Here is a 26,330-nt window from a genome sequence, read left to right on the forward strand (position 1 = left end):
ATTTAGAGAAGTTTATTAAAAAGATAGAAATACAGAAGATAGTTACAGCCCCATGCCATTCTGGCATGGGGGTGTGACTTGTGTGAACACACCCAAAAGACCCCTGCGTACTGAGTGCTCTTATCCTGACCAAGTCTGGGCAGGTCCTTTGATATGTAGATGTGCCGCCCTATCTCTAGCCCAGGTTTCTGCTGTCTCCATCCCAGCCGGATCTGCCCCTCTGAGGCAGTGGGGCAGCCTTGTCTCGGGGCACAGGCCTCCACAACTTTTGTTACCCTCCCAAGATGTGTTAAGTTGCTTCTCTGGATCTGGGATTTCCTCCCATCCTTGAGGCAGTTTGTCTCTCTTTAGAAATGTAAAAAGGCCCTTCTTCCTGACACTCCTGGCTTTATTTAGTACAAACAATATATTTTCAAAATTGGAAATCTTTCCCAATACTGGTACATTAATACATTTTGAAACCTCTTCCCAACACATAACCTGGAAACAGACCCCCTAAACAGTTTAGAAACCATGTGTCCTTGCCTCAGATACCCAAACAGCCCATAATCTTCCCATTTTTTTTCTTTTCTTTTTTTCCTTCTCTTTTTGTGGTACTGAGGATTGAATCTAGGGACTCTACCACTGAGCTATACCCCAGCCCCCTTTTTTGTACTGGGGATTGAACCTGGGGGCATTCCACCTCTGAGCTATTATACCCCCAGCCATTTAAAATTAATTATTGAATTAATTTATTTGATTTTTTAGGTCCTGGGGATTGAACCCAGGGGCACTGTACCTCCAAGCTATACCCCAGCCCTATTTTTATTTTTTATTTTTTATTTTTTGCAGTACTGGGGATGGAACCCAGGGGCATTGTACTCCAAGCTACACCCCAGCCCCCCTTTTTTTTTTGGTGGTACTGGGGTTCCTGGAAGCCCTTCTATCTCCGGGCTACACTCCCAGACCTATTTTAACATTTTTTATTTGGAAACAGGGTCTCCTAAGCCAACGTGCGCGGCTGGCTTCGAACCTGCGCGATCCTCCTGTCTCTGCCTCCCAAGCGCAGGGATTACAAGCGTGCGCCACCACACCTGGCTTAGTCTTTTTTTTTTTTTTTTTTTGAAACAGGGTCTCACTGAGTTGCAAAGGGCCTCGCTAAGTAGCTGAGGCTGTCTGCAAACTGAGATCCTCTGGTCTCAGCCTCCCAAATGCTGGGATTACAGGCGTGTGCCACCACACTCAGACTTACTTTTTATTCTTTGTTTTGAAACAGGGCACATGCTTGTAATCTCAGTACTCAAAAAAAGAATAAAGTAGGGCTGGGGATATAGCTCAGAGGTATAATGCCCTGGGTTCAATCTCCAGTACCACAAAAACAAACCATCATTCTCTGGACTCAGACCTCCAAACCACTCATGGAATTCATACTTTGTACTCACATCCTGAAGGATATCAGGTTCAGTCATGGACACAGATCCCCAAACAGCTTTGAAACATTGCACTTTAGACAAAATTGTCACAAATAATGGAGAGGTGTCATAAGTAGCACACAGACCTTTAACAGCTAAGGGACCTCAAATTATGGACACAAGCTCCCAAACAGCTCATAGGACTTCTAACCCAGGAGACAGATGCAGAAACATTTCATAGATATCTCATGTGGGCTACGTATGCTCACACGGTAACTCAGGCACCTCACCTGATAGGACACTAACCCCTAAAGTGTCACAACCTGGACAGTTAGACCCTAAACCACAGATACCCAGAGCCAAAATGCTCAGAGTTGACAAACTGCAGACTCCAGGACACAGATCCCCCAAATACTCAAGAGACATCAGAAGCGGGTAACAGAACCTGAAACTGCTGCTGGACAAGGCGCCACACACTTATTATCCCAGTACTTGAGAGGCTAAGATGGGAGAATCACAAGTTCCAAGAAAAGCCTCAGCAAGTAGTGAGATTCATTGACCTAGTGAGACCCTATTTTTTTTGTTTGTTTGATTTTGTTTCTTTGGTGATACTGTGGATGGAACCCAGGGGCCTTCTACCTCCGGGCTACATTCCCAGACCTATTTTATATTTTTTTAAATTTGGAAACAGGGTCTCTTAAGCCAGAGGAGGTTGGCTTCGAACCTGCGCAATCTTTCTGTCTCAAGCCTCCCAAGTGCAGGGATTACATGCGTGTGCCACCATGCCTAGCGACCCTGTTTTAAAATAAAAATAAAAGCCAGGTGTTGTGGCACATGCTTGTAATCCCCGCGCTTGGGAGGTGGAGACAGGAGGATCACACTGGTTCGAAGCCAGCCCTGCTGGCTTAAAAGACCCTGTTTCCAAAAAAAAAAAAGTATAAAATAGGTCTGGGAGTGTAGCCCGGAGGTAGAAGGGCTTTCAGGAACCCCAGTACCACCAAAAATAATAATAATAAATGTTGAAAAAATAAATAAATAAAATAAAAATAAAACCAGGCATGGTGGTGCACGCTTGTAATCCCAACATTTGGGAGGCTGAGACCAGAGGATGGTGGTTGGGGGACAGCCTCAGCTACTTAGTGAGGCCCTTTGCAAATTAGCGAGACTCTGTTTTAAAAATAAAGAATAGCCAGGCGTGGTGGCGCATGCTTGTAATCCCCGTGCTTGGGAGGCAGAGACAGGAGGATCATGCAGGTTCAAAGCCAGCCGCGCACGCTGGCTTAGGAGACCCTGTTTCCAAATAAAAATGTAAAACTAGGTCTGGGAGTGTAGCCCGGAGGTAGAAGGGCTTCCAGGAACCCCAGCACCACAAAAAAAGAATTAAAAAAACAAACAAAAAATAAATAAAAATAAAGAATAAAAAATGAGGCAGGCGGTGTAGCTCGGAAGTCGAATGCCCCTGGGTTCCATACCCAGACCCACAAAAAATAATAATAATAAAATAAAAATAAAGCCAAATGTGGTGCCACATACTTGTAATCCCAGTACTTGGGAGGCTGAGAAAGAAGGATCACAGGTTCAAAGCCAGCCTCAGAAATTTAGTGAGGCCCTGTTTCCAAATAAGAAGTAAAATTGGGCTAGAGGTATATCTCAGAGGTAGAATGCCCCTGGATTCAATCCCTAGTGCTACAAAAAATAAAAATATAAAAATAAAGTAGGGCTGAAAATATCCCCAGTAAAACACACACACACACACACACACACACACACACACACACACACACCACACACCCTGAAACTAAGAGACTCCAACATCTGAAAACAGACCCCTCATAAAGCATTAACCACTGACCTCATACCCTGGGACTAAGGCTCTCCCAGAAGAAAGTACCTTACTCTTGGAAATATAACCCAGCAGTGAAGGAACCTAAACACCAAGGAGTACAGAGATCCAAGATCTTACTTACTGTGGGACATGCAAGGTGAAGCAGCTCAAAGGCTTGGGAGAGTAACAAGATATTGGCAGAAAGACGTCTGAGGCCCGGCGTGGTGGGGCACGCTTGTAATCCCTGCGCTTGGGAGGCGGAGACAGGAGGATCGCGCAGGTTCGCGCTGGTTTAGGAGACCCTGTTTCCAAATAAAATATAAAATAGGTCTGGGAGTGTAGCCCGGAGGTAGAAGGGCTTCCAGGAACCCCAGTACCACCAAAAAAAAAAAAAAAAAAGAAGAAGAAAGAAAAAAAGAAAGACATCTGACTCCAGGAACAGATCCTGAAACTTCTCAGGAATATCAAGTCTAGGACAAAACTCACAACATCGTAGAGGATTTGTTCATTGAATTTGTTCAGCTCAAAATAGGTCACAGGGGTGACACTCAAGGCTCTGACACCCAAACACATCAGGGTCCTCATACAAGAGTCACAGGTAACTCTCACCCGAAAAGAGAGTTGGTTAAGTAGCTCAAAGATGGCACATTCTGTGCAGAGAACACCACAGAGTGAAGAGATTTCACATACACAACCTAGGCCTGCTGAAAACCCAGGAGATCCACTCACTGGTGCACACACACCCATTAATACTCACAGACTTGGCCTTGGAAACGACCTCAATTTAGCAGACATGTCACACCCTGGACCTGAGACCGCCCAAAAGGAACAGACTTCCCTCCTAAATATATATCCCAAACAGGACAAGGAACCCTGAAACCAAAGAGCTCAGACGCTATGTATCCTAGGGCACCGGTGACCAAACATCTCAGGCACCCGAACAGTTCAGTGGACTCACCCCCAGGAATGCAGACCAGAAAATGCTCAGAACCCTCGAGTTCAGGTTCAGAAATCCTTCTCAAATATAGACCTCAAAATGTAATTTGGAGACTTAATGTGCTGGATGCACAATATCAAATAATTTAGACCTCAAATACAGAAACAGTTCAGAGACCTCCCATCCTGGACGTACACTAACAGACCAGGGACCTCACATTCTGCGACACACACACACACACACACAACTCAGATAATTCAAATTCTAGGAAGTACACGCCCAACAGGAACAGAGACCTCACATCCTGTGACACACAGATAGATCAAAACCCACTCACACTGAGATATACACCCACAGACATTTGAGGGAAATAACATTTGGGGAAATATACCCATAAACAGATCATATACCTCAACCCCCGCGACATATGCATGTAAAAAATGTCTATGTAACCACAAAAGATCCTGAATAGCCAAAGAATTTCTGAGCAAAAAGAACAAATGATGAAAGCATAACAATATCTGATTTAAAAGTATGCTACAGAGTCACAGAAAAAAAAAAACAGCATTGTACTGGCATAAAAAATACATACACCAATGGAATGGACTAAAATAGAGGACCCAAAGCTGGGCATGGTGGTACATGCTTGTAAATCCCAGTACTTAGGAGGCTGAGACAGAAGGATTACAGGTTTGTGGCCAGCCTCAGCTACTTAGGCCCTCTGTAACTTAGACCCTGTTTCAAAACTAAAGAATAAGCTGGGCGTGGTGGCGCACGTTTGTAATCCCCGCGCTTGGGAGGCAGAAACAGGAGGATCGTGCTGGTTCGAAGCCAGCCTTGCTGGCCCCTGTTTCCAAATAAAATATAAAATATGTCTGGGAGTGTAATCCGGAGATAGAAGGGTTTCCAGGAACCCCAGTACCACACACAAAAAAAAAGAATAAAATAAAATAGGGCTGGAGGTGAAGCTTGGAGGTAGAATGTCACTGGGTTAAATCCCCAGAGCAATAAATAAATAACCTCAAAATAAACCCCCACACGTACATTCATCTGATTCTCAAAACAGGTGCCAACAGCCAGGCATGGAGTGGTGGCACATACTTGTAATCCCAGCATTCAGGAGGCTGAGCCAGAAGGATCACAGTTCAAGGACAGCCTCAGCTACTTAGTGAGGCCCTTTTGCAACTCAGTGAGACCCTGTTTTAAAATAAAGAATAAAAAAAGGGGCTGGGAGTGTAGTTCGGAGGTAGAATGCACCTGGGTTCCACCTCCAGTACCACACACAAAAAAGGTGCCAACAGATACACCGAAATAAAAGATAGCCTCTTCATCACATGGTGCTGGGAAAACTGAATATCACATGTAGAACATTGAAACTAGACTCCTATCTCTCGCCCTGTACAAAAGACCTCAAAGTCTGAGACTTCTAGAGGATAACATTAGATTTTCTGGGTAGGATTCTAATGGCTCAGAAAACAGAAGCAAGAATTGACAAATGGGGTTACATTAAATTAAAAAGCTCTAGCTGTCCAGGTGTTATGGTACACAGCTATAACCCCAGTACTTAGGAGGCTGAGACAGGAAGATCACAGGTTAAAAGCCAGCCTCAGCTACTTAGTGCAGCTGTCAGCAACTTTAGTGAGGCCTTATTTCCGAATAAAAAAGGCTGGGGATATAGCACAGAAGTAGAATGCCCCAGGTTAAATTTCCATAAATTAAATAAATAGGCCTAGCTGGAGCTGGGTATGGTGATGTTCCCAAATACTCTTGGAAAACTGATACAGGAGGATTATAGGTCCGAGGCCAACCTCAGCAGCTTAGTGAGACCTACTTGGGAGGCTGAGAGAGGAGGATTGTAGGTTGAGGCTATCCTCAGCAAGTTAGCAAGACCCTGTTCCAAATATAAAATAAAACAGGTTGTGGGTGTAGCTTGGAGGTAAAATGACCCTGGGTTCAATCCCCAGTAGAGTAGCAAAAAAAAAAAAAGAAAGAAGAAGAAGAAGAAGATGAAGAAGAAGGAGGAGGAGGAGGAGGAGGAAGAAGAAGAAGAAGGAGAAGGAGAAGGAGAAGGAGAAGGAGAAGGAGAAGGAGAAGAAGAAGAAGAAGAAGAAGAAGAAGAAGAAGAAGAAGAAGAAGAAAAGTTACTTTATACCTGGCACATAAGCCCATAGAGACATCATACACTGTAACATATATCTATAATCATGTAATGGACACCCACAGACAGCCAACAAAAATGCCATCTTGGGACATACATTCATACATAGTTCAGAGATCATGTAAACTGGGACACAGATTCTTTCTGCTCTCAAACTCAGATATATCAATATTTAGACATAAGCCTCAAGTACATAGAGACTTTATGTCCAGGAACCCAAGGCCCAAATTGCTCAGATACCCAGCGTCCTGGATGCAGATTTACCTTGGTGATATATCTTTCTGTGCTGAAAAAATCCATACACCTCCAAGAAGACACAAAACCAATACTGTCTTCCACAGAGCTCATGGATGTGAAAAAAATGAACTCCCAAACACCTCAGTGAACTCATATCCAGAACACAGACTGTCCAAGAGCTCAGAGACTTCAAATCCTGGTCCAAGTACCAAGTGTCTTGGATACATCATACTCCGAGATTAAGGATCTCCAATAGATACCATTACATTTTTAACGTAAATATAAAAACAGCCCATCCAGGAGTGGTGATGCACGCTTGTATTCCCAGTGCTTGGGAGGCTGAGACAGGAGGATTGCAGGTTCACAGCCAACCTCAGCTACTTAGGGAAGTCCTCCTCAACTTAGTGAAACCCTGTTTCAAAATAAAGAATAAAAAACAGGGATGGGGGTATAGCTCTGAGGTAGAATGCCCCTGGGTGTAAGCCCCAGTACCACACAAAAATAAAATAATAATAAATAAATAAAAGTAAAAACATCCCAGAATTCCCACACTTTTTTTTTGGTGGTACTGGGGTTCCTGGAAGCCCTTCTACCTCCAGGCTACACTCTCAGACCTATTTTTACATTTTTATTTTGAAACAGGGTCTCTTAAGCCAGCGCGGCTGGCTTCGAACCTGCGCGATCCTCCTGTCTCTGCCTCCCAAGCGCGGGGATTACAAGCGTGCGCCACCACGCCCGGCGAATTCCCACACTTTGAACATAGAGCCCCAAATACTTCAGAGATCTAAAAAAAACTAGAGAGAAGATCCAAAGAGACCAGAGACCTTAAAGTATAAAACATAGAATGTGCCCCAAACTCACCCATCATAGCATGGATGGGAGCTGTGTAAAAGCTCAGAAGTCTCAAGCACTGGACAGTTATTATTACTGTATTACAAATTACCCCCAAATGTATCTGCTCCAAAAAGTATTCATTTTCTCATGCAGTTTCTGGGAGTTAGAAATTCAGGAACAGCTCAGCTGGCTGATTCTGGCTTTGAATCTACAGGCTACAGTTGTCTAAAGGCTTGACTGGGGCCAGATATTTCCCGTCCAAGTTGGCTCACTGCTGTGACCGGTCAGGTGGTAGGGGCTTTGGGCGGGGGTGCCTCGGCTCTGCCTCTGTTCAGGCCGTTCAGGGTCCTCACAATATGGCAGCTGTTTTCCACTGGCGAGGATCAGCCCAGAAATGCAAAGGCGGAAGCTGAATGGCATTCACACTTCCCTCTACAGAAGAACTGCTTTGCTGCTTGCATCCCACAGCTTAGGTAAGTTTTACTTTTATTTCTAAATAAATAAACTATGTTTTATTCGGAGACAGGTTCTCACTAAGTTGCCCAGGCAGGCCTTAAACTTTCCACCCTTCTGTGTCAGCCTTCTAGGTAGCTAGGAATTACAAGTGTGCACCACTGCACCTGACAAACAACTTTCTTTCTCTGAAACTTCTTCAACCCACTGAGGCCCTGCACTCTCCCCCACAAAGTCTTTCTCTGGAGTCTAGAACTCAAACCCTACCTCTCAGGTACATATATATAGGCCTGTCTCCCTTATAACCAGATTAATGGTTGCTGTTATTTCCCCCTCACTGTGTTTTCTTGCCCCATGGTGCTGTTTATGATGTATAGCAGGCGAAGGAAAATGGTGAGTTTGAGCCGGGCGTGGTGGCGCACGCTTATAAGCCGGGCGTGGTGGCGCACGCTTATAATCCCAGCATTCTGGAGGCTGAGACTAGAAGATCCCGGTTTGCGGACAGCCTCAGCTACTTAGTGAGGCCCTCCGCAACTCAGTGAGACCTTGTTTCCAAACAAAGAATAAAAATAGGGCTGGCAGTGTAGCTCAGAGGTCGAATGCTCCTGGGTTCCATCCCCAGATCCGCAAAATAAATAAATAAATAAATAAATGGTGAGGTTACTAGAGATGGATGCACAATTCTGAACACACTTTCTTGAACCTACCATACACTGATATTAACCATCTGGGTACAGTGCTCCTCCATTTCAGATTTTTTTCTGTGTGTGTGTGTGTGTGTGTGTGTGTGTGTGTGTTACTAGGGATTGAGCTCAGGGGCATTCTACCGCCGAGCTCCACCCTCAGCCCTATTTTAATTTTGAAACAGGGTCTTTCTAGGTCGATGAGAGTCTCACTACTTGCTGAAGCTGTCCTCAAACCTGCCATCCTCCTGTCTCAGCACCCTCAAGTACTGGGATTACAAGCATGTGCCACCATACCCGGCTCCTCCGGCTTTTTTTTTTTTTTTTTTTTTTTTTTTGGTACTGGGGATTGAACCCAGGGACATTCTGCCTCTGAGCTACACCTCTAGCATGTTTTATATTTTGTTTTGAAACAGAGTTTTGCTAAGTTGCTGAGAGTCTCACTAAGTTGCTGAGGCTGACCTCAGACCTGCAATCCTCCTGTTTCAGCCTCCCAAGTACTGGGATGACAGGCATGCTCTAGGGCGCCTGGCTGTGTCCTGGGTTATTATAGGTATGAATGTGGCTTGAGGGGAAATGGGCTCCGACATCCATCTGAGCAATGTGTATCCTGAGAGACAGGGTTCTTCACACCATGACTGGCAGCAGGAAACATCAAATAAATGCCTGCCTATCACACAGTCTCCACAAATGGCATCAATGTAAACTATAACCTTCAGAACGAGGGATGGGCCTATGGCAGATAGCATCACACAGTGGGGCTACACACAAGAATGGCAAGCAGCGCGCAGGAGAGAGATTCAGGGCAGATGCTCTGAATAGGGCTCCCTTATAGGAACCCAGAGTTGAGGGAACTAATCCAGGCCACAGACCTGCCTTAATCTACTCCAAGGGTGCCCCCCCCATGACCTAATTATCTTCCACTAGGGCAAACCTCTTAAAGGTACCAACACCTCATTACACAGGGAACAAACCATATCTAACCCATAACAGGTATCTCAGTAAATATGTACAGGGCTGGAGATGGTGGCCCATGCCTGTAACCTCAGTTACAGGGCTGTTCTACCTCTGAGATAAATACTCCTGCAATTCTCCTGTCTCAGCCTCCCAAGTACTGGGATTACAAGCATGCACCACCATGTTCAGCTAAAATAAATAAATTGTAATAGAAGGCTGGTGATATAGCTCAGTGGTAGAGTGCCCCTGGGTTTTGATGAAGATTGAGCCTATACTGATTGTTAATAAGAGCTGTATTAATTGCTAATAAGAATAAGCTTTCATACTTAGGCAAAACAATAGAATCCTTTTCTCTGTCTCTGAGCTGTGTGTCAGCCAAGAGCTGTAGCCAATACTGACCTCAGTCAGCTAAAAGTTAGCTGTTAGCCCAGCTAAACATAGAATGTTAAAACAAACACTAAATTCTCACAGTAGTTTAAGGGTAAGAGAACCTATACTAATTACCAAGTACACAAAAGAGTTATAGCCCAAAGCCTCCATACTTTTGTGTGTGTGTGTGAGTAGGTCTGGAGATGGAACCCAGGGGCATTTGACCTCTGAGATATACCCCCTACTCTATTTTTTATTTTTTATTTTGAGACAGGGTCTCACTAAGTTGCGGAGGGCCTCACTAAGTAGCTGAGGCTGTCCGAGAACCACGAGCCTCCCGAATGCTGGGATTACAAGCGTGCGCCACCACGCCCGGTGCCTCCATACTTTAAAGACAAGTTTTCAACATAATAACTTCTAGCAGATAGAGATTAAAAAAAAAAAGGCTGAAAACAGTGGGGCGTGGTGGCGCACGCTTGTAATCCCCGCGCTTGGGAGGCTGAGACAGGAGGATCTCACAGGTTCGAAGCCAGCCTCAGCTACTTAGTGAGGCTCTCGGCAACTTAGTGAGACCCTGTTTCCAAATAAAATATAAAATGGGTCTGGGAGTATAGCCCGGAAGTAGAAAGCCTCTGGGTTCCACCCCTAGTACCACAAAAACAGGGCTGAAAACTTCCCAAGGACATGGGTGGATGGTACAGGCCTCCTCCAAAGTGAGCATATACCATGAAACCTTTTTAACCAAGTAACACATCTTGTACATCTTGTTAATAAAACTAAAAAGAAAGGCTAACACCATGGCCTGCATTAGGTCAGAGAGAAAGGAAAAGACGATTGGCTAAGCAGGATGGGAAAAAGGAGATTATGAATCCATATAAAAAACTGTTCTATGTTCAAAACTTCAGTGACTTATTTTCAAGCACTCCACTATGTCACTCTCTCTATAACACTCTATGACATAGTGCTTTATAAAGTCTGTCCCTTCTTTCTGCCTTTGTAATAAAAAAATTGCTTAAGCTTACAGCAAAAAAAAAAAGGAGTTCTGGCTATTATTTTCTAAAATAGCTAAGAACAAGAACCTGCAGCTACATCTCACACCAGTACAGTTTTGCTGTCCCACCGTAACAGGTTTAATCCCCAGTATTGAAGAAAAAAAGAAAAGAAAAAGAAAAAGAAAGCCAGCTGTGGTGATACACGCTTATAATCCCAGCATTTGGGAGGCCGAGACCAGAGAATCGCAGTTTGAGGACAGCCTCAGCTACTTAGCAAGGCCTTTGCAACTGAGACCTTGTTTCAAAAATTTAAAAAAATTCTGGGCGTGGTGGCGTACACTTGTAATCCCCGCGCTTGGGAGGCGGAGACAGGAGGATCGCGCAGGTTCGAAGTCGGCCGTGCTGGCTTAAGAGACCCTGTTTCCAAATTTTAAAAAATGTAAAATATGTCTGGGAGTGTAGCCCGGAGGTAGAAGGGTTTCCAGGAACCCCAGTACCACCAATAATAATAATAGTAATAGTAATTAATAATAATAATAATAACAATAATAATAATAAAAGACAAAAAATAGGGCTTGGGGTATAGCTCGGAGGCACAATGCCCCTGAGTTCCATTCCCAGTACTGCAAAAGAAAAAGAAGGGAGAAGAAAGAGAAAGAAAGAAAGAAAGAAAGGGAGAGGAGCCCTGCACATCTGGAAGTAAAGACCTATAAATAGTTTAGAATTTTCATATCTGGGGACACAGATACATAAACATCTCCAAGATCTAATCATCTGAGACACAGATCTCCAAACAGCTGCAAGACATCACAGCATGTTAGATGTTGTATCCTGATCTACAATCCCAAAACAAACCAGAGAATTCACATCCTGGTCGCAGTCCTCCAAACTGCACACAGCATGTAATAACTACCTGATGATGAGCTGACTTAATAGCCACTTTTCTCTTATCTGCCCACACTCAGCCAAGCACCTCCCCTGCCTAACGATCGAAACCATGAAAAATGTACTCAGCAAAGCATGGTAGGGCAAACTCTGTAATCACAGACACGCGGGAGGCTGAGAAATGAGGATTGCGAATTCCAGGTCAGCCTGGGCAACTTAGCCAGATCTTGTCTCAACATAAAAACTAAAAAGGAGCTGGGAGTTGTGGCACATGCCTGTAATCTCAGTACTTGAGAGGTTGAAACAATAGGATCACAGTTTTGAGGCCAACCTCAGTACCTTAGTGAGGTTTTCAATAACTTCGTGAGATCTTGTTTCAAAATAAAAAATCAGAGCTGGGCATGGTGGCGCACGTATGTAATACCAGCATTCAGGACGTTGAAACCAGAGAATCGCGGTTCACGGACAGACTCAGCTACTTAATGAGACCCTTCGCCACTCAGTGAGACCCTGTTTCAAAAATAAAAAGACTATGCCGGGCGTGGTGGCGCACGCTTGTAATCCCCGCGCTTGGGAGGCGGAGACAGGAGGATCGCGCAGGTTCAAAGCCAGCCGCGCGCGCTGGCTTAGGAGACCCTGTTTCCAAAATGAAAATGTAAAAATAGGTCTGGGAGTGTAGCCCGGAGGTAGAAGGGCTTCCAGGAACCCCAGTACCACCAAAAAAAAAAAAAGACTAAAAAATAGGGCTGGGGGTGTAGATCTGAAGTACAATGCCCCTGGGTTCATCCCCAGTGCCTCAAAAAATAATAAATAAATAAATAAAAATAAAATAGGGCGGGGGGGTGTAGATAGGAGGCAGAATGCCCTGGATTCAATCCCTAGCACTACAAACAAGAACAACAACAAAAACCTAAAACCTGAAAAGGGCTGTGGATGTAGCTCAGTTGTAGAGTATCCCTGCATTCCATCTCCAGGACTGTCAAAAAAAAAATTACACACACACACACACACACACACACACACACAACACACACACAACACACACACACACACACAATACAGGGCAGGCATGGTGGCACACACTTGTAATCCCAGTACTTGGAAGGCTGGGATAAGAGGATTGCAGGTTTGAAGCCAGCCTCAGAAATTTAGTGAGGCTCTCAACAACTTAACAAGACTCCGTTTCCAAATAAAAAAATAAAATAGGTCTGCGGGTGTGGCCCAGAGGTAGAAGGCTCCTGGCTCCATCTCTGGTACCAAAAATAAAAAAGTATAGTCATAATATGAGCAGTGGTGCATCCCTGTAACCCTAGCTACTCAGGAGGCTGAGGCAGGAGGATTGCAAGTCCAAAGCCAGCCTGGGCAATTCAGGGAGACCCTATATCAAAGTAAAAAAAAAAAAAATTAAAAGGCCTGGGGGCATAGCTCAATGGTAGAATGCCTCTGGCTGAAATGTACAGTATCAGGAAGGGAAACCACGTCCATTTTTTGCCCAGGTGGTCACCCTCCTCCTCCTCCCACACACGCCTCCACACACATCTAGTCAGGCCTAGTTCGGAGGGCACAGGACACCTCCAAATCACCCTTTCCTGGGGAAGAGGAGTTGGCCCAGAGGAGGAGCCTGAGATCACTTTGAATCTTATCTGTTAGATTAGGTAGACTGAACATACATGCCAGGAACCTTTTTCTTTCTTTCTTTTCCAGAGTACGGGGCTTACAAGTGTGTGCCACCACACTCGGCTGGAGAACTTTTGTTAGTGCTGTTGTGAATGGTCAATGGTCCTGAAATCAATACAATAGGGGTGCAATAAGCACTGTTTATTTGTTTTGATTGATTGATTGATTGATTGATTGTAGTTCTGGGGGTGGAACCCAGGGGCTTTTCTACCTCCGGGCTATACTCCCAGACCTATTTTATACTTTATTTGGAAACAGGGTCTCACTAAGTTGCTGAGAGCCTCACTAAGTAGCTGAGGCTGATTTCAAACCCATGCGATCCTCCTGTCTCAGCCTCCCAAGCGCTGGGATTACAAGCGTGTGCCACCATGCCCGGCTAAGCACTGTTTTTTAAAAAATATATTTTTGTTTTTTGGTACTGGGGATTGAACCCAGAAGCATTCTACCTCTGAGCCATATTCCCATCCCTATTTTATTTTTATTGTGAAACAGAATCTCACCAGGTTGATTAGAGTCTCACTACTTGCTGAGGCTATCCTTGAACCCATGTTGATCCTCCTGTCTCAGCCTCCTGCAATTACAGAACTGCATACTGGGTTTCTTTCTTTCATTCATTCATTCTTTCTTTCTTTCTTTCTTCCTTTTCTTTTCTTTTCTTTTTTTTTGTGTATGGTGCTGGGGATTGAATCCAGAAGCCTTCTACCTCTGAACTACACCCCCATTCCATTTTTAATTATTTTTTATTTTGCTGAGAGCCTAACAAAGAAGGCTAGCTTCTAACCTCAGTCTCTCAAGCATGGGGATGACAGGTGTGTACCACCATGCTCAGTTTTATTTATTTATTTATTTATTTATTTATTTATTTATTTATTTTTAAGAATAGCAAGCCAGGTGGTGGATGCCTATAATCCGCATAATCCAGAGGCTGAGACAGGAAAATTGCAGATTTGGAGCCAGCCCCAGCAATTTAGCGAGGCCCTCTGCAACTTAGTGATACCCTGTTTCAAATAAAAAATAAAGTAAGTCCAGGTGTATAGCTCAGAGGCAGAATGCCCTGGGTTCAATCCTCAGTATCAAAAAAATTAAAATGAGAAAGAGAGAGAGAGAGAGAAAGAAAGAGAAGGAATAGCAATAAGAGAATGAAAAAGACCACTGAACACGTGTGTCCCAGCCTTTGAATATAAGCCAATAATGCCAGCTTCTTTCACAGGCTTGTAAATTGAATTTCCTAGACAGGACTATAACTTTTTTATTTTTATTTATTTTATTTATTTTGGTGGTACTGGGGTTTCTGGAAACCCTTCTACCTCCGGGTTACACTCCCAGACCTATTTTATATTTTTTTTATTTGGAAACAGAGTCTCTTAAGCCAGCGCGGCTGGCCTCGAACCTGCACGATCCTCCTGTCTCCGCTTCCCAAGCGCGGGGATTACAGGTGTGCGCCACCACCCCCCGCGGGACTAGAATTTATGGTCTCCAAAAACCAAAACCCTGCCTCTGTGACCCACAACACTCACCCAGGAGCCACAACACTTATAAAAACTAGCAACTAACGGACCCAATGTTGTTGGAGGACCAGGCTCTTGGCCTCTGGGATAAATGAATCTGAAAACCTCATACCCAGAAAGAGCTGGGTAAGGCAATCTCACAGTGACCAATGAGAGCCCAGGGTGGAGCTTGACCTGCCCTGCTCATCCTGGGGCTCATCACTGTGGCTTGCCTTCCCACCCACCCCAGCCCAGCCCACCGGCCGTGCTCTGGGCTGCAACCTGTAGGGCAACTGGGGGCGGAGGTGGAGGCAGGATATATGACCATGGCAGTCGTGGATTTCAGGCATGTTGAGGCTGAAGTTGAGGTCTGCTGTAACCAGACTCAGTCAAGACTATACCATTTTCTCTTCCATCTAAGGTTAGGGGCCTACGCACTCTAGTTCATGTCTTCGTGCACAGAGAATGGTATGTTCCAAAGTACATGCCCTTTACCTTTGTGGCACCTCCCAGAGCCCACTGTGCTATTTCCTTTTCTTGCAATAGTACGTCCTGGAGCCACATGGTCTCATCATTAATTTACTCACATCCACGCTCTCCTTGTGCACGCCGCATAGCAATGGTCGATGTCAACGTGTAAATCAGTTTTCTGTTCATCCTGACACAACTAAATAAGCTTCTTTAATGCCTTCCCTGCCTCTGCCCACGTTTCAGCCTTAATGGATCTTTCTAGCCCCAGACACTGTTGAATCTGAGAGCAAAGACCCAAATGTCCAACCCTTACTGCAGAGCCCCTTCATCCAGACAGACACTCATCACCCTGAGGCCACCGGTGGAGGTGTGCATTCGTATGTCAGCACTTCTGAAAAGAAGCTGGGCCCTGATGGCATTCACTTGTAAGCCCAGTACTCAGGAGGCCTTGAGAGGACAACCTCAGCGACTTACTGAGACTCTCATCAACTTAGCAAGACCCTGTTTCAAAACAAACAAACAAAAGGGCTTGCAGTGTAGCTCAGAAGTACTATGCCCCTGGGTTGAATGCCCAGAAACACACACACACACACACTCACTCACACTCATACACACCAAACGTGGTGATCCACACATGTAATCCCAGTACTTGTGAGGCTGAGCTAAGAGGATTGCAGGTTCAAAACCACCCTTGGTAACTTAGCAAGGCTCTCAGCAACCTAGGGAGACCCTGTTTCCAAATAAAAAATAAAATTGGGCTGGGGGTGTAGCTTGGCGATAAAATGCCCCTTTGTTTAAATCCCCAGTAACTCCTCAAATAAAAAGGCTGGGGATATAGCTCAGAGGTAGAATGCCCCTGGGTACAATCCCAAGTTCCAATAAATTAATAAATTAATAAATAGCTGACACCCCCAAACACAATGCAATGTATCACCGGGGTAGGGATACGTGGACTTTTTTATGGTACTGGGGATTGAACCCAGGGGCATTTTACTTCCAAGATATATCTCTGGTCTTGTTTTACTTTTTATTTAGAAACAATATCTTATTAAGTTGCTGACAGCCTCACTAAGTTGCTGAGGCTGATTTCAACCCTGTAATCCTCCTGTTTTAGCCTCCCAATTACTGGGATTACTTGTGTAAGCCATCACACCCAGCTGGGATAAGTGGACTTCTTAGTACTCCCATGTGTACAAAGTGCCCATAACTGTTATGCATGAAGTGCTCAAAAAGGGGTTTATAAAATAATTACTCTTTTGGCCTGGTAATTTCATTGTGTGTGTGACGGGGGAGGTACTGGAGATTAAACCCAGAACATTCTGTGAGCTACACTCCAGCCCCTTTAATTTTTTTTTATTTTGAAACAGGATTTTACTAGGTTCCTGAGAGTCTTACTTAGTTGTTGAGGCTGGTCTTAAATCTACCATTCTGGCCGGACGTGGTGGCGCACGCTTGTAATCCCAGCTTTCGGGAGGCTGAGACCGGAGGATCGCAGTTCGCGGACAGCCCCAGCTACTTAGTGAGGCCCTCCGCAACTCAGAGAGACCCGGTTTCAAAATAAAGAACAAAAAATAGGGCAGGTGGTGTAGCTCGGAGGCCGAATGTCCCTGGGTTCTATCCCCAAACCCGCAAAAAAAAAAAAAAAAAAATCTACCATTCTCCTGTCTGAGCCTCCCAAAGATTACAGATATGCACCAAAAGGCCTGGCTGTAATTCCACCTCTAAATGTATATTGTAAGGAAATAGTACTACACTCACAGACACGTCTGTTCTAGGTCTTGTCTAGCATGCACGAGGCACTGGGTTCCATCCCTAGCATCACAAAGAGTGGGAGACACAAACTATATGGGGGAAAGTGTAAGTTTGGGATGTCATTGTGGGTTCTTGTTCTTAGCTAGTTTAGTAAAAAAAAAAATAGCCAGAATTCTACTGCTGCAAGCTTAAGCAAAGTGTTATTACAGATAGAAAGGGGGGCAGAGCAATTAAAGCACTGCATCAGAGGACACATAGCGGATTGCCTTGAAAGACTGAAGTCTCTGAACACAAAAAAAGTGTATAAGACTTATTATCTCCTTTTTGCATCCCACTTAGCCAGTAGTCTTTTCCCACGGGAAAGCAGATACTGGCCCATGAGTTATCTCTGCTGTGTGAGCCTTTTTGTTGCTTTTGTTCATCTTTACAAGGACAGACAGGTTTGACATCACTGACCAAAATGTGTTACTTAGTTGGCAAGATCCGGGGGCTGTATGATAGAAGCCAGCTTTGTTCTTAAAGTTTAAAGTACGTATTGTCCACTTATATCGGTGATTTCTCAGTTTCTCCTTATCTCTATCTGCTAAAAGTTACTTATTATGTTGAAAACTTGTATTATTATGTTGATAACAAAAGAAAAACACAGGAATATAGTCTTTCAAAGTATAGAGGTTTGGGGACTATAACTATTTTATGTTAATAATATTGGGTTAATATAGCTTGCTTTTTAACTTTAGTCTAAACTGTTGTGCAAGTCTATATAATTCTGTTTCTAAGTGTAGTTGTAGGTGTCTGTGTTTTAACATTCAGTGTTCATTTAGGCTAACAGCCAACTTTTAGCTGACCAAGGTCAACCCTGGCTGCAGCTCTTGGCTGACAGCTTAGAAACAGAGAAAAGGATTTTATTGTTCTGCCTAAGTATGAAAGTTTATTTTTATTAGCAATCGATACTCTCCTTATTAGCAAACAATACAAGATCAATCCCCATCAGAAACGACACAAGGAGAAAGGCGATTTGGGTTTTACCCTGGAATGCTGGTTGTTTGTGAAAAAGGATGAAACCTGGCCACTGGAAACATAGATGGCTTAGGGACTTCAAATCACTGGACACAGAACAAAGGAAAATTGGAGAACTCACATGTGACCAAATCCAGAACAGTCCAGGGATCTCAAACTGTGGACACAGACCATGAAACAGTCTAGAAATTGTATACTCTAGCTGAAAATGAGAAAAAAGTTCAGAGAACTCACATCATGGAACATAGATACCAAATCATTATATGGACTTCATCCTTCGGTCACAAATTCCTACCAACATCTCTGAGACCTCATACCCAGGGACACAGTGTCCATAGCATTATCAGGAACATTTTGCACCAAGATATTAAATCCAGACAACTCACATGCCTCACATTCTGGACAAAGACCCTAAAACAGCTCAGAGACCTCACACCCTGGGAGATACACAGAAAATCTGGACCTAGACCACATATTCTGTGTGTGCTGGGAATTTAACCTAGGGGCATTCTACCTCTTAGCTACAACCCCACCCCTATTTTATTTTTTATTTTGAAAAAGGCTCTCACTAAGTTGCAGAGAGCCTCACTAAATTGCTGAGTCCGGCCTCAAAACTGTGATTCTCCTGTCTCAGCCTTCCAAGTACTAGGATTACAGGTGAGTGCCACTACGTCTAGCCTCAGACCTCATATTCTTAATGTGGACCTCAAAACAATTCAAAGGCCTGAAAACAAAAAGAATGAAGGTGACATACCAATACTGGCTGGAGGGACCGCCTACAGGATACTTAGGGAAAAGAAAGTGGGAAAAATGTTCAAAGACCTTGTAACATGAGACACAGCCCTGCAGAGTGTTCTGAAATATTAACACTCAAACAGCTCAGAGAAACCAAACATTGTAATTCAAATCATAGAGGTAGGATGCCTCTGGGTTCAATCCCCAGTACCACACACATACACAAGTAAGAGACTTCAAGCCCTGAAAAAAAGGTTTCAAAATAGCTAGAGATGGAGCACTCTATAACAAAGGCCCTCAAACATTTCAGACATCCCCAAACCTGAGACACAGAGCTTGCAATAACATGCAGATGACATAGCTTTTGGAGCCAGGCATGTTGCTGTAATCCCAGCATTTGGAGGATTGCAGGTTCAAAGTTAGCCTCAGCAATGTAGTGAGGCCCTCCAAATCCTGAGGCCCTCAGAAATACTGTTTCAAAACAAAACAAAAATTAATTAATTAATTAAAAAGGGCTGGGAGTGTAGCTCAGAAGTGGAATGCCCCTGAGTTCAATCCTCACTACCAAAAAACAAAAACATAACTTGGACACAGACCTCAAAACATTTCAGAGATATAACAAGTTGGCGCAGAGACCCATAAATAGGTTAAAAACTTTAGCTGGGCATGGTGGCACACACCTGTAATCCTAGTACTTGGGAGAATGAGACAAGAGGATCTCATGTTTGTGGCCAGCCTAATCAAATTAGCGAGGCCCTCTGCAACTTAGTGAAACCCTGTTTTAAAATTAAAAAATAAAATAAGGCTGGGAGTGTAACTCAGAGGTAGAAAGCCTCTGGATTCAGTCCCGGTACCACACACACACACACACACACACACACACACACACACACAAAGTTCAGACCCCAGAATCAGGGCCCAAACAACCTACAAGACATCATATTGTTTTGGTCAGATTGTCACTACTATAACCCAAAATGACTGACCACATGACTTAGAGGAAGCAAGATTTATTTGCATACATTTCTGGACATTTCAGAGGTTCAGTCCATGTGGAGCAGGGTCTGTGGAGCTCAGGGCATGGTGGCGAGAAGCATAGGAAAGGAGAGAGCAAGGCTCTGCTCTCACATCACAGAGGTCAAAAGCAAGAGGGAGAATAAGAGAAGGAGGGACCATATACGATTCCTCAAACCAAATCTCCTGGAATCCCTCTTTGGCACCGAAGTCCACTTCCAACATAGCTGCCTGGTTTCCATGAGGTCTAGAGGGGCATTCTAAATTCAAACCTTTACACTCAACAACACAGCTCCTAAGCTGGGTATAATGACACACACCTGTAATACCAGTAGTTGGGAAGCTGAGACAGGAGGACCACAGGTCCAAGTCTAGCTTCAGCTATTTAATGAGATCCTTAGCAACCTAGCCAGACCTTGTTTATTAATTTATTTTTGTGTGTGTGTGTTTTAAAATATTTTTGTTGGTGCATTGTAATCATATATCACATTGGAATACAAGACTTGAGAGGATATACAAGCACACATCATCCAATTTGCCCTCATCCAATCCCCATCCCCTTCCCTGCCCCTCCCTCCATCCCATGCTTGATTGGTGATTATCTTTGATACATTTGTTTACGTACCTCTTGGGTTTTAAAGAGGTTCCATCCTCCCCCATCCCATCCCCTCTGATTGGTCACCTTAATTGCTTCTCTTTAGGGCCCTTTCTACAATTCAACCTCCTCCTGTTACCCCTTTCCTCCTAGTTTTTGCTAATTAGGGGAAGCATCTGGTTTTTATTTTCTGTGATATTTCTCTGTGCATGCCGCATCGCAAGTTCCAATCCCACTCTTGACGGCCCCAGTAGTGGCCTGGCCACCCGGAGGACTCTGATCCTGACCTTGCTGGCTCCAGCACCAGCCTTGCCTCATGGGAGGCCCCGATTCTGGCCTCACTGGCCCCCACACAGGCCTAACCCCTCGGCTGGCTCCAATCCTGGCCTCGGAGGTCCCAGGACCAGCCTTGCCTCAAGGTAGGCTCCAATCCCAGCCTTGCTGACCCTGGCACAGGCCTAACCCCTCGGCAGATTCCTATCCTGGCCTCGGAGGCCCCAGCACCGGCCTTGCCTCACGGCAGGCTCCGATCCCAGCCTCGCTGGCCCCAGCACTGGCCTTACTCCTCGGCAGGCTCCAATCCAGGCCTTGGAGTCCCCAGCATCAGCCTTACCTCACAGCAGGCTCCAATCCCGGCCTCGCTGGCCCCGGCACTGGCCTAACCCATCGGCAGGTTCCAATCCAGGCCTCGGAGGCCCCAGCACCAGCCTAACCCATCGGCAGGCTCCGATCCCGGCCTCAGAGGCCCCAGCACCGGCCTTGCCTCATGGCAGGCTCCAATGCCGGCCTCGCTGACCCCGGCACCGGCCTAACCCCTCAGCAGGCTCCGATCCCAGACTTGGAGGCCCCAGCACTGGCCTTGCCTCATGGCAGGCTCCGATCCCGGCCTTGCTGGCCCCGGCACCAGCCTAACCCCTTGGCAGGCTCCAATCCCGGCCTTGGAGGCCCCAGCACCGGCCTTGTCTCACGGCAGGCTCCGATCCCAGCCTCGGTGGCCCTGGCACCGGCCTAACCCCTCAGCAGGCTCCGATCCTGGCCTTGGAGGCCTCAGTAGTGGCCTTGCCTCATGGCAGGCTCTGATCCTGGTCTCGCTGGCCCCAGCACTGGGCTAACCCCTCGGTAGGCTCCTATCCTGGCCTCGCTAGCCCCAGCAATGGCCCTGCCTCATGGCAGGCTCCAATCCCAGCTTTGCTGTCCCCATCACCGGCCTCACCCCTTGGCAGGATCCGATCCGAGCACCCTCTTCACCCAGCAGGTTGCCCCACGTTCCCGAGGGTGCGTGGTGGTAGCATTCTGCCTCAGGGGTTATTTCTTCAAAAGTTCCAGGTGTAATGCATCAGATCTCTGCCTCCCCTGAGAACTGGCCACTGCCATTGCCATTGCCTCCACCATTTCAAATCTTTCCCAAGCTCTTTTTCCACTCTGATGTTGTCCAGTGTTCTTAAGCATGCGCAATGGTAGCATTCGACATTTGGGGTAATTTCTGCAGAAGATAAGGTTGGTAGGATCAGATTTCTGCCTCTCCCGAATACAAGTCTCCACCACCATCACGGCGACTGCTTCCAACACCGCCTTCCTCCTAGGTCTCTGCTAATCTCTCTCCTTACAGGTGATGTCCAGGATTCTTAAGGATATAGAGAAGAAGCAGTCCTCCTTCGCAGGGAATTTTCCCAAAAGTTCTAGTTCAGTTGGAGAAGTTTTGTCTGCATCTCCAGTATCCTGGCAGCCGCTGCGGCCATCTTAACCCCTCTCCGATATTTTTCTTTTCTTTTTTCTTTTCCTTTTTTTTTCTTTTTTTAAATAAGAGAAGACAGTATGTGTGGTTTGAGGAGGTTGTGGGATCAGGAACTTGGTAGCACTGCGGCCCGGGCCCCGGTTCTTCCGGGGATCCGGCGTGCTCCACGCGCCCCCCGCCCGGGGTTCTTCCGGGGGTCCGGCGTGCCCCGCACAATCCCGCCCGGGGTTCTTCCGGGGTTCCAGCATGCCCCACGTGACCCCCACCCAGGGCCCAGGATCCTGCGGCCCGGGCCCTGGTTCTTCCGGGTGTCCAGCGATTGTTTATTAATTTAAAAAATAAAATAGGGCTGGAGGTGTAGCTCAACGGTAGATGACTCTGGGTTTAATACCCTATAGCCAAAATAAAATATAAGGGCTGGGGTAGCCAGGAATGGTGGTATACACTTATAATTCCAGTACTTGGGAGGCTGAGACAGGAGGATCACAGGTTTGTGGCCAGTTTTAGCAACTTATTGAGGCCCTCTGCAACTTACTGAGATACTGTCTCAAAAAAAATTTTTAAATAGGGCTGGGGGTGTAGCTCAGAGGTATAATGAGCCTAGTTTCAACTCTAGTACCAGAAGAAGAAAAAAAGAACACAGACACAATGGGTATGGTGCCCCACATTTGTAATCCCAATACTTGGGAGGCTGAGTCAGGCAGGAGGAACTTAGGATGGAAAATAATAATAGATGACTTTGCAAAATCCTGTTTCAAAATAAATAATGCTATAGTTCAGTGGCAGAGTACCCCTGGGTAAAACACACACACACACACACACACACACACACACACACACACACACTCTTGAAGGAACACAGACATTCAAAATGGAAGAATGGCAGATACCTCATACCTTAGAGAATAGACAGCATACAGATTTGTGACTTTGTTGCCTGGAAACAGACCCTGAGTACATCAGATAGAACACTCTATAGAACGAAGTCCACCAGAAAGATCAGAAAACTCTCACCTGGAAACAATCTGAGTTACTTGAAAACCTCCCATCATGGACCTCAGAATCCCATGAGCTGAGACAATAATGAACATGAAGACTGAGAATTGAAAACTGCTCACAGATCTCAGACTCTGGAGACAGCCTTTAGACACTAGATTCAAACTTCTAAAATATTTCAGATACCAAAAACCTGGGAATACACTCCCATTAGAGACCAGAGATGTCATATAATGTGATACGTTCCCATAAGTGAATCTTGTAACATACCTCAAAGAAAGCAGGGCTATCACCATGAAGAAAGTAATCCTGGGGTGTTGGCATGTAGTTCAGTGGCAAAGAGCTTGCCTGTAAGCACAGCACCCTAGGTTTGATTCCCAGAACAAAAACGACAAAATAAATAAATTAATCCTGGAAGCTGGGCACAATGGCCCAAGCCTATAACTTCAGTACTTAGGAGGCTGAGAAATGGGATTGGAGTTTCGAAGCCAGTCTCAGCAACTTAGCGAGGACCTCTTTCCTTTCTTTTCTTTTTCTTTTTTTTTTGTGATATTGGGGAAACATGACTCACTAAACTGCTAAAAGCCTTGCTAAATTGCTATATTAGTCAGCATTCTCACAGCTATAATCTAAAAGACCTAGCCAAGCGTGGTGACACAAGCTTGCAATCTCACTTCTTGGGAGGACAAGAAGAGAGCAGGTTTGTGGCCAACCTCAGATACTTAGAGAGGCCCTCTACAACTTAGTGAGATCCTGTTTCAAAAATAAGGAATTGAGGCCGGGCATGGTGGTGCATGCTTGTAATCCCCGTGCTTGGGAGGCTGAGACAGGAGGATCACACAGGTTCAAAGTCAGCCTCAGCTACTTAGTGAGGCTTTCAGCAACTTAGTGAGACCCTGTTTCCAAATAAAATATAAAAAAGGTCTGGGAGTATAGCCCGGAGGTAGAAAGCCTCTGGGTTCCACCCCCAGTACCACCAAAAAAAAAAAAAAGGATTGAAATATAGGGCTGGGGGATAGAATGCCTTAGGTTCAATCCCCAGTACCACAAAATGAATGAATGAATGAATAAATAAATAAATATATAAGCTTGATCATGTAATTTAGAGGAAGAAAGATTTGCTCATGGTTTGGAGATTTTGAGTTCAGTCCATGTGAGCCTGGGGACTGAGGGTCTCAGGGCATGGGGGCAGCGGGTAGCAGAGAGAGGGAGAGCACAAAGCTTTCTCCTCACATCACGGAGGCCAGAGGCAAGAAAGAGCAAGGGGAATAAGAACTCACCTTCTCTTGCCACACCCTACCGGCCTAGGCCACCACCCAGATAGATTTATCCACAGCTGAGATTACAACCAAGCCCCACTTTCAACATTGCCAACCTACTCTGGGAGGGCTGAGGGACACCCCAAATTTAAACAATTACACTCTATCCCTGGCCCCCTAAGACCTCATGGCCACTTCACCATGCAAAATGCATTTAGTCCTCTCCAAGAGTTCCCAGTCAACATTCCCAGCATTGCTGAAAAGTCCCAAAGTCCAACGTCTCCTCTGAGACTCAAAGTGAAGTCTTATGAGCCTCTGAAAAAGAAAGCAAAGATCAAAATAAAAGGCAAGTTACATACATTCAATACACAGTGGCCAAGAGTAAACATCTGCATTCCAAAATGGAGGGACAGGGCTATAGAAAAAAGGAATGGGACCAAAAAATATCAAAATCCAGCAGGGCAAGTACTTAATCCCGGGGCTCCACTTCTGGCATCTGGGGCACATGATGGTGAGATGGGATTTCCACGGGCCTTGGCAGCCCGCACTTATGACCTGATTGACTGCAGTGGCTCTTCTAGCCTGGCTCCAAGCTTGCAGCTTGCAACCTTTCTTCACAATTGCTCTGCATTTCTGGCATTTCTAAATCTCAGGGATTTTTCTTGCAACATTGGCTCACCCATGCAGCTTTACAAAGTGCCTCATTTAAGCCTGCTTGGAGGGATTCAGACCCTGCCACATGTTGCCTAGCTTCCTAGTAGGTCTTCCTTTGAAATCTGGGGGGGGGGAGCTTCCATGACCCCCTTTTTTTTCCCAGCAAGGTTAGCATTATGTGAGCAGAAAGGGACCTCCAACAAAGGTTGCCGTGCCCTCTTGAACACTGCCGCGGGGGCCTTTTGCAATCACAGCCACTGGGCCTGTCTCAGTCCTGACCGCCATTGGGTTTGTTTTCATTTTCGTCACCGCCAGGCCTTTTCCAGTCATAGCCACTGCTTCCTCCTTCCTTTCAGCCATCTTACTTTCTTTCACAAAATCATCTCTCTGGATCTCGGCTTTACACGCGTGCTTTTCTGGACAAACTGCAAATCTATAAAGTCTCTCTGCTTTACTTTAAGCTCCTGCTGTTTGGAGATTTCCTGTGTGTGTATTAGTTCATCATCTTTAAATTTGGCCTCACACAAAATTTCAGGGCATGAGCAAAATACTGATAAGTTCTTTGCCAAAGTGTAACACACGTGGCCTCTACCCCATTTCCCTATGGAGTCCTCTTTGCCCTCCAAAAGCTCCTGAGCACAGTCTCTATCTGCCTTTCTAGTCACATTCTGGCCCTTTCAATTTCCTTTCACAAAACAGTTCCAAAACCGGGTGTGGTGGCGCACGCTTGTAATCCCCACGCTTGGGAGGCTGAGACAGGAGGATCGCACGGGTTCGAAGCCAGGCTCAGCTACTGAGTGAGGCTCTCAGCAACTCAGTGAGACCCTGTTTCCAAATAAAATAGAAAAGAGGTCTGGGAGTATAGCCCGGAGGTAGAAAGCCTCTGGGTTCCACCCCCAGTACCACCAAAAACACAAAAACAAAAACAAAAACAGTTCCAAAGACTCACAATCCACATATTCAGGCATATATCTGCAACCCCACTTCTCTGGTACTATTTTCTGTAAGAGTCAGCATTCTCACAACTGTAACCTAAAAGACTTGACCATACATCTTAGAAGAAGGACGATTTATTTGCTCACAGTTTTCTTGGGCGTTTTCGGGTTCAGTTCATGTGAGGCCGGGGACCGTGGATCTCAGGGTATGAAGGCACAAAGCAGAGAGAGGGAGAGCACAAGGCTGCGTTCCTCATATAATGGAGGCTGGAAGCAAGAAAG

Source organism: Muscardinus avellanarius (assembly GCF_963383645.1).
Source record: "Muscardinus avellanarius genome assembly, chromosome: X".
In the NCBI taxonomy this organism is placed as follows: Eukaryota; Metazoa; Chordata; class Mammalia; order Rodentia; family Gliridae; genus Muscardinus; species Muscardinus avellanarius.